Raw genomic sequence first — 15512 nt, 5'->3', positions numbered from 1 at the left:
CAGAGGATGATTGATAGCACTTTTGAAATGTAATTGCGGGAAATGTGAAATACACAATAAAAAAATTAATTTAATATTCCATGTTTCCTTACAGGAAGAGTTAATACTTACGAGAAACTACTAAAGGTTATAAGATACGGGAATGGATTGTTCAGCATGTTAATCAAATAAGATACAATGAGATGCTTAAATACATAAAGTTCAATTTGATTGATACAACTTACTTGCTCTCTATTGGTTATCCAGTTTTTCGCAACAGGATTGCACCCCTTCTGGATACGGTTGTAGAAAACAAACAAACACTCCGCACATCGACGCTTAAATAAACGAAATTCCGTTAGCTTCTTCTTACAGGCAGAACAAACCAACCAGGGGTAACTTGCATCCTCCACCACCTAATAAAACGTTTCATAGACAGATATTAACATCAAAATGCTCAAACCTCTTCTTGCCTACTTATCGCTAATACCTTTTCCCCCATACGTAATCTAAAACCATTTCCTTAAAATGTTCACCGAAAAGATCTCCAAAAGTTTAAAGAGTACGGCACACATAAAACTCACTTACTTTTACACTTATCAAATCCTCAATAGACTTTTCCAACATAAACTCCGACTTATTATTGTTATCGAATATATTTATTAATAGTCCACCACTGTTTAAACACAACCTGCATACTACGAAATCAATTTCATCACACATTCTGAAAATTTAAGATTACGCCGGATGATTTACTGGACAATCTAAAGTTAAATGTCAGGATCTCTTTCACATATTACGCTAAAAAGTTCAATTATTAAAACAACACGACATTATAGAGATGACGACTTACGACAGTTGTTTTTCAGTCTTCTTTTGTTTTCATGATCAAAACAGTTCATGGGTAACAGCACAAATGTCAATAAATATGACCGACTCATTGGGAGAGAGAGGATCATATATATATTGCACATAGAGGCGAGGCCTATATTATTGCACATAGAGGCGAGTATTCCCTGAAGTATTATATCTAATCCGGTAAGAAATGAAATAAAAAGCGGAATTAGTCTTTTTGTTGATAAATTTGAGCTGATGGAGAATCAAAAGTATCCTTAAAACTTTAATTGGCATCGAACAAAAATGAGTCAATTGGTTATGTTTCCGTTCATTCAGTTCGAAGATCCAGCTCAAATGAATCAAATTTGTTACGATGCCAGGATGTAAGAATAAGTATTGATTTAATCATGTAGCCGCTGACATAGCATTACGGTAATATGGAAATGTGCTGGAATATAATGTGGATTTATAATATTTAGTTTATTCCATGGTAATACCTTCTAAGTGCTAAAGTCTCTTATTTGCTTCTCTCGAAAACTGCATTTCGAAAAGATTCATTTAGCGATTTGCTATTCTCGTTGAAATTGAGTCCCACATTAGGGACCTATGAGTTTGATATCCGAATTTTAGGAGCATGTGGGTGGAAGTAATTGAGCATGATTTCATGGGAGAACTTTAGTGAAAAAGATATTAGTTAGATTCATAAAATAATCAAGATTCTCTTTATAAGCTCGGCAATGTGATAAATAGCTAAGATGGTGCATAATATACATTAACACCCATGTTCGTAGTCGTTTAAGTTTTATCCATTGATAAGTCAATGAAAAGTTTTAACTTTAAGCCATTCATAGGCGTTAATATGGGCTTCAGCACATGTTTCGACATTTAAAAACAACGGGTGCGCGTCAACGTTCGAAGAATAATTTTTATGTGGTTTGTGAAGAAACTGATGAAAATACCACACAGGAATTGTAATACTTTCAAATTACTATAGATCTACGGCGTGCATGCATACATCCATAATCATCCTTAAATAATGAATTCGTAAGCAATGGAATTATTCCTCTTTTGACCCGAATCTTCGAAACGAATCTTTCTTTTTCGTTGTAAAGTTAAAATTAAACGATTTCCGTGATTTACCATCAGCTAATTTACACATCAAAAAGCAATGAAAGTAATTTTTGTTCACCCAGTTAGGTGGATAAGTCAAATTATTCCGAGATATGTGTTCATATGTCTGACGCGTATTAAGTTCCTCTCTTTTCGAATCAATCCATTGATTTTCAAAGGACCTTCTCAAAAGAAAGAACAGATGAAGTCCGAAATGCAAGTGGCCAGCTGATAAGTTGTTGATTTTGTGTGGAATTGGTGTTTTAATAACTTAAGATACTACGTCAAGTAAATTGTGAAGGATACCATTATACTTATAGTTCTAGGTTGCCCAATAAATCATTCGGATTACTTTAAAACGGTCAGAATGTGCGATGAAGCCGAATTTGAAGTCTGTAGATTGTGTTTAAACAGTCGCGGATTGTTGATGAATGTTTTCGGCGAGAATAGTAAACTACAATTCAAGCTGAAAAAGACTATAGAGGATTTAATAGATGTTAAAGTAAGTTTAATTGTTTGTGTGACGGGTTTAAAAAATTATGCTTGTAATAAATCTTTAGTTAATGTTTTAGTAGATTGTTTATGTATTCCGTTCACTTTTGCCAAAATGTACGTTTATATTTGGGAAAAAGAAGTTCCGTGCGCTATGTTGCTAATAATTTGGTGACGAAATTATATATTAGGTGGTGGAGGATGCAAGTTACCCCTGGTTGGTGTGTTCTAACTGCATGGAGAAGCTTACGGAATTCCGGCTGTTTAAGCGTCGATGTGCCGAGTGTTTGTGTGAGTTCTATAATCGCATCCAAAAGGAGTGCTATCCTGCGAGGAAAGACGTCATACCCAATCAACATGAGGTCAGTTTAGTACACTAAAATGAACCATGTCAGTAGCGAGGGCATATTTGGCCAACAATTACTATTTCGTTATATGTTCCTTTATTAATATGTAGCAAATCTATTTTCGTGTCAGTACAGTCATTGTGATCGACGGTAATTATTTTAAAGGTTAGCGAATTTGGTATTTCTTTCGGAAGAAAACGATGGATTAATTGAACTTTTGATATTAAATTTCTCGGAGAATTTATCACGAGAGGAATTTTTTTAGTTTTGTAAGTGCCATTTCTTTTTCTTCCATAAATAAATGAAAATAATCACGTTAACATTTCTTTGCCTAGACTTCCCAGATCCCTGTCCTGCTTTTTCAAAATGTTTCTTTTTAACTTAATGTTATATAGCTCTAATTATTATTTAACCATTTGTGCGTTCTTTTATTTAACTTTGTGCACATTCTTCAATGTATTTCTATAATCTACATTTTTAGTCATCTCATCTGCCAATCCATTTTTCCCTTGTGTTTTTTTCTAGTAAAAGTTCCGATATTTTTGCTTGTGGGTTGCCTATTAAGTTTTTTAATGCATTCCAATTTTTTTCTTGATAGTACTTAGCTTCTTCCCATAACTCATGATTTCCTTTTAAGTCAGCTGATTCACCTTCCATGATAATCCAGTTAATGAACTTTCGTTCCATTTGTAATGCACTGACCATGCCTTATCCTTTTGAATTGGATGCAGCAATTCAGAATGCCTAAATTGTGATCAAATTTTGCATCCAATCCTCAGAATTTGTGCAAATGAGTCATGCTGTTTCTACATCTGTGCCTAACTGCAATCAATAATAACCTGATTCCTTTCTGAGTCACTGGGTATATTTCACATATACGAATACCATTGCTTTCCTCCTGCAGTCATTCCTTGTACCTAAGCCAGAGTCTCACTCCTCATCGCCATATCGTCATTTTTCTCTTCTGGCATTCCAATCACTATTAAATGTTTTCCTGCCATAAAACATGCCCTATTATATCCTTTCACTGATGGTTTATCTTATCAGTTTCTTTCTCCTTATGTTTGCTTGATGGCATATAGACCTGAACAATGACCAACTCTGTCTACTTCTATTAATGTGCATAATAAAGTATGTGAATAAGTATTTTTGTGTATTGATGTAAGTAATTATAAATATCATGGTCATAGTAGTACGAGGGTCATCCGGAAAGTAGTACCCGTTCGTGCCGCATGAAGTGCTGACGACGCGAGTAGCCGCTGGACGAGGTCAGATAGCTTCAGTGGCTTGTCTGCCTTCTCTGAGCCAAGTTGCGTGACGCTAGCATTGCCTGTGTTGTTTCTGTGATTGTTTACAATGTTTAAAAAAATTGAGAACGCCGCCAGTTGTGAAGTGAGGGCAGTGGTTAAATTCCTCAATGCAAGAAACGTTCGCCCATGTGATATTCATCGCCAATTAAAGGAGGTGTATGGAGACAATGTAATGGACGAGTCGTCTGTTCGGCGGTGGTGTCGCAACTTCAACATGGGGAGGGGGAACACACACGACGATGAGCGTTCGGGGAGACCGTCTGTCATTACAGACCAACTGGTGAGCTCAGTTGACGAATTCGTGAGGAACGATCGGCGCGTCACAATTGATGACATCTGTGAGCATTTTCCCAATGTTTCTCGAACAATTGTTCATGAAATTGTTAAACACCGTCTGCATTATGCAAAAATTTGTGCAAGATGGGTCCCTCGCGTATCTCAATGAGCTGGCGGCGAAGGACTATGCAGCAGGAATACAGAAACTTGTCACACGTTATGACAAATGCCTTAATTTGCTTGGAGATTATGTTGAGAAGTAGTTTAAAGTATCCTCTTTCAAATAAAATTTTTTATGTTTGTTAATATTTACTTTTGTGTCTTTATTTCACGAACGGGTACTACTTTCCGGATGACCCTCGTAGTTTTAAGGGGAGGCGACCGACAGCTAAGGTCATTTGCGCCATAGGGGATGGACGAGAGAGGATGAAGGGTGGAGAGAAACCCGGCGTCGGCATTAGCCTGCTCTTTACGAATGGCGCAAAGGGGTCCGCAGTTTAACGTCCCATCCGACGGACGGCGTACTCACTCAAAGTGCCCTCCACAGAGCACCTCAAGTAGGGATCGAGATACCTCTGAAAAATATTCAACACCGCCGGGATTTGAACCCGCGCCCTCAGGGGGGTGGGAAGCCAGTACGTTAGCCCCCGCAACATCTCGATCCCCATCATGGTCATTATAGCACGTGTGCAATGATGCATGAAATGATGGAAGGGACAATTAGGTCTCAATTTTGCTCAAATAAAGACCTCTATCAAACTATCCATCTATAAATAATATCATATCCCTTGCAAGGTCTCATTGAATTGAAATTTTTATGCAATATTATTGCCACCCCAATTGCCAAAGATAGGTCCTTCTCCTCTTAATAATACTCTGCTAAGGGGTAAATATCACATGATTTCTTATTGAGATTTGTGTTTGTTAAACCCTATTATCATCTATGAAACTTAGCCATGCTTGATCCATGTGCTTATGATTTATAAGGAGGAAAATGATGTGCTGAGCCATGAAAACCAGGATGCAGAGAGCCCTGGAGAAAAGTTTGTGGAAGGAACATTGATCAAAGTTTGGTCATTGAGTTCCACAGAAGCTGTTGAACCTTCAGTTCCAACTGGAATGCTTCAGAGGAAGGACACTGATAGTCCTGGCAATCTGCTAAATTTTATGTCTGATAATAATTGCAATGAGGTAGAGATTCAGGTGAGTCAATTCAGCAATTTTGCATTGCAGTCAATAATGATATTTTCCCAAAGTTGACCATTTAAGGTGTGTCGATGGTGTGAGGTTTTATTTCTTTTTAAGCAGGATTAAGTAGCATTCATAATTAATTTTTTGTGTACCTACCAAAACTTACGCTCAATGGAAGACATAGAATAATGTGTCATCCATTTTATGAATAGTTGATTCAAGCAATAGCCATTTGTCTTTTGTGTTATTTTTATTTGCATAATAAGTAATTCCAGCATGGTTCTGGCGCCAGGATTATATAAAACAGGGAATCGAGATTAATGCAGTGGCTATGGTACTGGCTTCTCACCCAGAGGGCTTGGGTTCAAATCAAAGAGGTGTTGAATATTTTTCAGAGGTATCTCGATCCCTACTTGAGGTGCTTTGTGGAGGGCACTTTGAGTGAGTACGCCGTCCGTTGGATGGGACATTAACCTACGGACCCCTGGTTGCCTTTCGTAGAGAGTAGGCTAATGCTGACGCCGGGTTTATCTCCAACCTTTATCCTTTCCTGTCCATCCCCTATGGCGCAAATGACCTTAACAGTTGGTCGCCTCCACTCAACACTACTACTACTATATAAAACAGCTTTACCTGAAGGATTTGTTGCCCTGATGTGCTTATTTTGAAATGTTGACCCTCTGCCATTATTAATTTGTAACATGTTTATGCATTGCTTTAGTTTCCCAGTGAGATCAAGAAAGATATTGATGATGACACAATCATTAATGACAGTAATGCTGTGGATGTCCAAGATGACATGATCATTATCAAAGAGGAGGTTGATGCTTCCAGTGGATGCTCTGCTTCTTCCATAAAGGATATTGGTTTGTCAATGGTCCCATCAATGCAGGAAGGTTGTAGTCTTTCTTCAGATAATAAAGAAGAAGTGAATTTGGTAAGTGCACATATTATTTTCATAAGTGTAATTTGCCACCTGTACTTTTACTCCAGTCTCATTCTAAGCCAAATATTGTTAAATGCCACGCCGTATTTAAGATATGCTATGTTAGCAATGCCCTCCCTGGACTACAACCGTGATGTGGCGAAAGGGCTTGTGCATTCCGATGACCCCTAGAGCTGTGCTGGCATGGAGTAATAATTATTGCTCCTGGTAGGGTCACCCATGCCAGATAGGTCGAAGGTTAGGAGCCCGATGAAAGGTAGTCCACGCAGCGTCTGTTCCTCAGTGAGGCAGCTTCAATGATGTCTGACCCCAGTGGGACGGCCAGTAAGTGATAGTGTCACATTAAAAACACTATTGAGGAAGGCAATGGGAAACCACCTCAATTATCATTCCCAAGGTAAATATGATGCACAATAAAGATATTTTGAGTCCTGGCAACTATGGGGCTCGGCACAATTGGCCGGGTGTCGTGCCCGGTAGCGGGAGAGGCAAGGCTTCCGCGGTCGTCATCCCATGAATCCCTTACCAGAGAAAACCAGCAGCAACAGGACAGAAGACACAGGAGAAGAAGACCATATTAGTTAGAATAGGAATGTGGAATGAACGTGATGATGTGAGAGACTACACTTGAGGCATGAGGTATGAATGTGGTGAGAAAGCGGTCAAGTTCTGCAGGAGACAGGGATAACTCATAAACTAATACCTGGTTCAGACACCACAAAAGATGCAGGTACACATGGAAAATACCAGGTGACTCAGAAAGGTATCAGCTAGATTATATTCTGGTTAGACACAGGTTTAGGAACAGTGCGATAAATTCCCACAGCCTCCCGGGAGCGGATGCGGACTCTGACCACAATTTAGTTGTTATGAAATGTAGCGTCCATTTCAAAAAGATAAGGCAAGGATGGCGAGTTAGAAAATGGAATGTAAATGCTTTAAATGGTTTGAAAAGGAAGGAATACAAACAGGTCGTAGAGGAAATCATTGAGGATGGCAAAGAGCTAAGTACTATCGAAGAAAAATGAGAAAGTATCAAGAAAGGATTATGGAAAGCTGCAAAAGACACTATTGAAACCATTAATGGAAAAAGGAAAGGTAACCATGGACCACGGATGAGATGATTACAAAGATGAATTAAAGGAGAAAATGGAAAAATGTAAATACAGAGTTGGGAAAATTGAAGTACAAAGAATTAAACAATAATTTGAGGCAGGCAACAAATAAAGCAAAAGAAGCATGGTGGAAGACGCAGTGCGAGGATATGGAAAGTCTGCAGAGGAAGGGAGAAATTGTTGGGCTATATAGTATAGTTAAATCTTTATTGAGAAGTAAAAAGAGAGATGTATGCTAGCAGTTACAGATAAGGCGGGTAAGGTAATAATTGACGCAGGAAAGATCCAAGAGAGATTAAAGGAGTATATAGAAGAACTGTATAGTAAAGAACTCAGACCAACAAAATTAGGCATTGCAAAAGAATAAGACATAGAGGCAGACAGCTTAGGTCCAGGCATACTAGACAAGGAGATAGAAAGGGCATTAAGGGAGATGAAACTAAATAAGGTTGTGGGGGTGGATAACATACCCCCGGATATATTGAAATGTTTAGGAAAATGTGGGAGAAAGAGGCTATATACACTCATTTGCAGTATTTATAAGGAAGGAATCTGGCCGGAAGACTGTGACATCCGTTTTAGTTCCCATTCCAAAAAAGGTAAAGGCTATATCATGTTAGAAGTACAGGACAATAAGTTTGATATCCCATGCAGCTAAAGTTTGCTGAGAATCATAAATAAAAGGATAGAAAGTAGGGCAAATGTTTACTTAGGGGATGATCAGTTAAGGTTTAGGAAGGGAAGAGGTACACGTGATGCCATTGCAGTAATGAGATTATTAATCGAGAGGAATATTGAACACAACCAGGAGGTATTTGCCTGTTTCGTAGATTTTGAAAAAGAGTTTGATAGAGTGAATTGGGAAAAACTAATGAGTGTATTCCAGAAATAGTGATAGATTGGAGGGAAATAAGGCTAATCCGTGACCTGTACATGTCTCAGACTGCCCAGGTGCAAGTGGGAAACGGGGAGTCCAATTGGGCAGTGTTAAGAAAAGGTATTAGGCAGGGTCCCCAATTATCACCAGTGCTGTTCAACCTGTATGCATAAGAAATGATTAAAGAGGCATGGGAAGAACTGGAGGCAGGAATGAAAGTGGGTGGGGAAATGGTAAAATCAGTTAAGTTTTCTGATGACCAAGCTTTAGTTTGTCAGTTAGCCAAGGGGTTGCAGGCATTGCTTAGTGAATTGGAAATTCAGTGCGACAGGTATGGGATGAGAATCAATATTAATAAAACAAAGGTTATGCATTTTTCTAGAAAGGAAAAGCTAAGCTAAGCATAAAAATAAGAGGGCAAAAACTAGAGCAGGTAGAACAATGTACGTATCTTGGAAGTGTATTGGACCAGCACGGTCAAAGTAGTAGGGACGTAAGGAGAAGAATTGCGCTAGGCAAAAATGCTTTCACAAGGAGGAGGGAGTTGATGACAGGGACGTTGAGTAAGAACATTAAGAAAAGACTCATCAAAACTTTGATATGGAGCGTAGCTATGTACGGCAAGGAAACGTGATCATTGAAGCAGGAGGATAGACGTAGATTAGAGGCTATTGTAGATATGTGGGTGTGGAGAAGAATGGAGAAGGTAAAATGGACAGAGAAGAAAACAAATGACAAAGTACTTGGTATGTTGGGCGAAGAGAGGGATTTGCTGGGAGAAATCCTGTAGAGGCAGGAAGAGGGTTTTTACCGACAGTGGGATGTTGAAGACTGTAATAGGGGAGAGAATGTTGGGCAAAAGAGGAAAGGGAAGGAACTGGATAAGGATGTTTGATGGGATGAAGGGAGGAAATAAGTACTCGGAGATGAAGAGGGTTCTGATATAGAATAGGATACTATATTTATATTTTGTTAGGAATCACAAAATTTTTATTTCATAGCTATTTCCATCCAAAAACCTACCTTAATTAGGCGATTACCTTATAATGAAAATGTTAGCAATGGGACCATATTCTCATGTCTGTAAACAGTGGATTATTGTGAATGTAATGCATAAGGGTTAATTAGTTTCTTTGGGTCTTTTCGAAGGTAATATGGCAAAACCTTTCATTTTCTTAGAACTATAATATGCAGTTGATTGCTTGTGTGTTTAAGTATAGAAATATTTACAGAGATATTTAATAGACTGTATATTTAAAACAATGAGAAAATTAAAATTTTCAGCCACATGTTCTCAATAAAACATTTCCAATTTATAAGGAAATGGTTGTCCCGTTAAGAAATATTTTCTCTTAAGTCTCATAGATTTTTTTATGAATTCAAAGATTTTAAATATCTCTAGCCACGGTTGATAACTTCATGGATGATGATAGGCTGAAAACAAATGGACACATGCTTGTAGACCACAAACAAAATTACCTTAAGGAGTACTCCTGGTGGCTTGTGAAAGTCACTTTAAGGTTGGAGGTTTTTACATTCATCCTGTTTATTTTGAAAAGTGGAAGAATTGAACCATTGAACCAGTGCTATGTCAATGCAAAAAAAACAGCTTGCTGTTTTCAACTTTTTAATTGTTGAAAAAGTGTCCTGTACTGAGATTTATCATCAGTTAAATGCTGTTGATGATGATAATGCTATTGATATGTCAACTGTTAATCAATGGATAATAAAATACAATGATTAATAGCCTGGAAAAGCGATAATTATTGATGAAACATGCAGCAGATATCTGATCACTGTCACACACAATAAACATTGCATCAAAAATGCAATTCACTCATCAGAGATTTAATTCAAAATGACTTAAAATAGCTCAAAAGGTATCTCAAACCATATTGGAATACCATAGGTTACCTTTTGGCTTCATTAATAAGCAATTAAGATGACATATAATTTGTGAACGATGGAGTCCAAGCCATCTCACAGACAACAACGACTTGCTTGGATTGTAATGTTGCCAGCAACTCTTTATTCCTGCAATCTTGTGCCTGGTAATTTTTTTTGTTCTTCCTCTGCCCAACAGTCCTCAAGGTGAAACATTACACCTAAGGCTATAAGATGAATGCAGCAGTCAATAATAGCATGCTGTTAAACTTGCATTGACATAGCACTAGAACATATTTTAATACTTCTACTTCTCAAAATATACTGGATAAAATTAACAATGTCAAACCTGTTTATACATGTTAATGGAGAATGTTACTTCTGTATGCGACCTGGAGTGCTTCTGAAGGTCATTTTCTTTGTGATCTACAAGCATCTGTGCATTAGTTTTCAGCCTATCCTTGTACTTTTCTGAAGATGGCTATGGTTTATGACATATTAAGTCTTGAGTTAGTTTTTTTCTTTTTTATCAGCTCTTATCAATTTCTCCTGCTAGAGGTTTTACAGTATTTTGAACTGTGTTGAGACATTAAAAGTAACTTTCCTCTCCTTACAAAATGGAGCCTGACACTAAAATTTAGGAATCTGGGACAAGCTCACCTTTATCTGTGTATTATTTCATTTTCCTTTATCTTTTTCAACATCTCTAGCTGTGCTTTTTTATGTATTTCTGCTCATACTTCCTGACCTACATAAAATTCTCTCCTTCATATCTCACAGACTTGATCATCTCATTACCAATCAATATTCTCTTTCTATCTACATTTATCTTATCCTGATACCTTTGTATTTCTCCCAACAATCCCCTTCCTTCTCCTCATTTACCATGCCTTTCCTATTTTCCTTTCCACTGGTGACCACTTAAGGCCTGCCAATCCTATTCTTCTGATTTTGTTAGTTATTAAGAAAATTTCAATATTCCTGCCAACCAATTTGCATTCATATGGAGCTTTGCACATTTTTTAATTCAAAGTTTGATGATTGGATGAGCATTTGCTGAATTTTTTAGATGGATATGCTCTAAGTGCTAAATGTTTGTCTGTGATTTTTTAGGCCAATGCACAAGATGAAGAATCACACTTATCCTTTAATGAAGAAGTGATAATTAAGGAGGAAAGGGACGTTGATGACCCTCAGAAAGAAGGATGCCTGGTAGGAGATGTGTTGAAGTTGCAAGGTAAGGACTGCTCAGGAATCTACTCTATTTTTACTTTGGCTAATTTCTGGTTATATAGAACTGCAGTAGGATTAACCATATAAATATACACAAGTCTTAAATGCAAGTACCTTGATATGGTTGGTAATTTGCAAATATCAACTGAGTGCCTGTCATTAACCTAATATTCACTTATATGAACATAAATTGTGATTTAAAGAGTGATCTGAAAGAAAAAAAAAATTAGATTTCCTGCACCACTATTTAGTTGGAGTGGGATAAAATTACTTGGAGTAGGTAAAGAAAATATTAAGCTTGGCCAGGAAACAGATCTCAGTAATTTTGAAGGAATAAAAGTAGCAGGATGACAGTTATTGTAAATATAATATAAAACCTTTGAGTGCCAACTTCTGCCAACTTAAATAGAATCAATAATCAAACGATGCTATCATATCACTATGTTTTGTTCTAAACAGAAGCAAGGAGGATTAAGCAAAAATTCATGAAGCATATGGGAACATCACTGTGTCTTACTCAAATGTTTTCAGGTGTTTAAAGGCCTCTAAGTAGGGCCAGAAATAGGTTCACGGCAAAGAATGCTCTAGGTGTCCATTAACCAGCAAAACCAACCACAATTTGGCTCATGTTTGACAACTGTAGCCCTCTGACCATGAATTAAGTACCCAAATCATTGTTGGCAAACTGATATTTACATCGACTGTTGTGTTCTGCATTGTTACTAAAGGTTGAGATACGAGGAAAGTGTATACCCAGCTCTTACCCAAGGTATTTGAGTTCCTCAACAAATACCAGGTGCCAATCCTGCCGCAGCCTCCCTATAATCCTGATGTCACCCCAGCAGACTTCTTTTAGTACCTCACAGTAAAGGTAGAACTGAAGGGATCCCAGTTTTCATCCATGGAAGAGATCATATTAGCCATGATAAAAACCTTTTGAGAGGTCCCCGAAGATATCTTCCAGGGTGTATTCTATTCACGGCATATTCACTGGAACAAATATGTGGGGTCCCAAGGACATTATTTAAAAGCATTTTAAGTGTTTTTGAAAATTTGTCAAAAATTACTTTAAAAATTATTTTTATTTGAAAACACTGCCCTAGTATTTTTATTTAAAAAACTGCCCTTACAGGGGGCATTTTGAAAATAAAAATACTTTCAAAATGCCTACTGCAAGGGCAGTTTCTTAGTTTTTGATATTATTTGTGTTTGATTGATGAGCACTGAGTCTGTTATGCCTTCCTTCTTTGTGCTTTTCATAGAATTCTCCTCTTTTTTCTGGCCATTCTAATAGTACTTTCTTGTTTTCTCCTCTCTCTCTCAAATTCATCTTATCCAAGCTATCAAACTCTTCAAAAACATCCTTTTCATCTTGCTTCAATGACTGTGTCCCCTCTCTGTAAAATGAAACCTATGATATCACAGACTTTATTTGAACTGCAAATTAAAAAAGACCTAATTTTTTGAGGTTACATGCTCAGTCCATAATCATCTCTACCAGATATCCTTGTGGGGGTAAGAAGTAACCTTCTTGTTAGATAGAAGGAATAGGTGTCCAGTGGGCCATAACAATATTCTACCACTTCAAATCTTAATTATTTGTTCAAAGAGTATCTCTATCCATCTAGGAAATTTTTGAAGCTGGGAAAGAAATAGAAATATGATGTTACCAAATCAGTTGATATGATGATGTCCCAAATAGTCGTATGCTATACATTTTTGCCATGGCAACAACACAAGTGAGATAATCTCTATTCTCTTGATAAAAGATGAAAACTTTTTAATATAAATGATGCATTTGTTCCTGCTTCTTTATATGTACTACTGCATATAATAAATAGTCAAACTGAGGCTATAAAAATGGTATTTTATAAAATTTAGTCTACATAAAGTTTGCCCCGTTTCAAAGTACTCATCAATTGTTTAAAACATATTCAATTGTTCCTGGCTCAACCTTGTGGAAATTTATTTTAATAAAATTAAGAATACAAGGTAACATTCCACTGTCCTTTATTTGCGTACAACCGGTTTCAATGCTCAAGTGTCATCAGATGATGCCTGAGCATTGAAACCGGTTGTACGCAAATAAAGGAGAGTGGAAAGTTACTTTGTATTCTTAATTTTATTGTTTAAAACATCTTTGGAAGTCCTCAGTCATCTTCTCAGTTATGCCTCATCATGACTTTTTTTGCATTTTAAGAATACAAATAAGTCACAGAAGGGCCAGATTTGGTAAATAAGAGGATGATCAAGGATGATCATGGAATTTTTTGCCAGAAACAGGTGAAAAATCAATGCTAAATGTCCAGGTACCTTGTCATGGTAAAGCATCCTTCCATCATGTTTGGTTAAAATAGTTGTAACCGCCATTGATTTTCTTAAATTCAGTTCATCAGCTATCATTTGGATAGTTTTTTAAGGAAAGGATAAGGAAAGGATAAGGATATACATGGTCAACGTTGTGATCAAGACTGGTAGTTGAAACTCTTCATGGCCTTGCATCATCCGTGGCATCCTGCCAGTCATCTTCAACATGCTTGATTCACTTGAAAATGGTTTTTTTCTTCAGAGCATCATTGCCATCAACAGCTGTTAAAAATTAAGTAACATCTTGGTTATTTTTAAGGCACTTTAACAAAAACTTGATGTTGATTTGTTGCTTTTCAAACAATTTCCATTAAAAACAAGGGGTAAGAATAACAGAAACTAATGGAACAAGCACCATATGCACAGTTCAATGATCTATCAAGTAGTCAATGGCTTATTGGATCTCAAAGAACTGGTGTTGCCAGTAAGAGGGGATATAGTCCATTTCATGGCCATCAGGTTACACCAGTTGGAACATTTTTTGCATAGACTGCATATAGTTAATCCAGAATGTTAGTATAATATTACCAATTAGTTGGTTTAGCATTGAGAAGATAATCATTCTACAGAATCCTTTCTGCATCCCATAAAACTAAAACTTTGAGTTTCCAGCCAACTGCTCAGCTTTTGCTTCATTTGGTTATGGTGAATTAACATTTTTTTACTGCTCTATCTGCTGTTTGATCTCTGAGATTTTGTATTAGACCAAAGGTTCACTTTTGCTCTCAACAAATTGAAATTTCTGTTGGTTCATCATGAAACTGGTCATTGAATATGATTATGTACCAAGAAACTAGGAATTGCTGCAAATATAAATTTTAATGGATTAATCCCTTAATATTCATTTCATTGCCACATTTTTAGAGTATGAATATCATTCACCTTGAGCAGGGTTCAAACCTGGAACTCTCAATCTGCAGCCAAGTGCTTTAGCTGGGTAAGCTATCGAGGTATCCTCTTAAACTCTGAAATATAACCCTCGTGGACGGTGATACATCACACATGACTACGAGTGCCCGTGACATTGTATATATAGCATTTAGCCACAAAATCTTGTTCCTTAAAAGCCCTTAAAAATTCAGAGTTTAAAAGAATGCCTCCTTAGGTGAGATGGGTATTTGAGCTGGGCATTTAAGGGATCCGAGTTAGAACCCAGGTCGAGGAAACAAATTTTTAGACTCTGAAATTGTTGCATAAATGTATGCACTGTGAAAATGTGATTTTTGAAGTGAGAGCTTAGGAGGTATAGATTTCAGACTGAGGAATATAGGTGTGAAGTATAGGTAATGGACAGAAAAGAACACAAATGAGGAAGTGATGGGTATGGGATAAGAATACTTTGGCTAACCATAATATGGATCATTATATAAGCTCTGACAGTCATACGTACATACTTTTCCACAATTTAACAGTTGAATATGTAAAAGCAGGGTCCTTGAGATAGTTCTGAAAGCTGGCATGAATTATATTTCCTTTTATGTGTTTTTACAAAGTATTCATTAAATGCTCAAATCTGAATTTTTTTCCAAATTCATAAATCATAACTTA

This window comes from Hetaerina americana, unplaced genomic scaffold (assembly GCF_022747635.1).
Source record: "Hetaerina americana unplaced genomic scaffold, ioHetAmer1.1.p SCAF_307, whole genome shotgun sequence".
NCBI classification, from domain to species: Eukaryota; Metazoa; Arthropoda; class Insecta; order Odonata; family Calopterygidae; genus Hetaerina; species Hetaerina americana.
The sequence above is the reverse complement of the archived record's forward strand: the minus strand, read 5'-3'. Positions refer to the sequence as shown.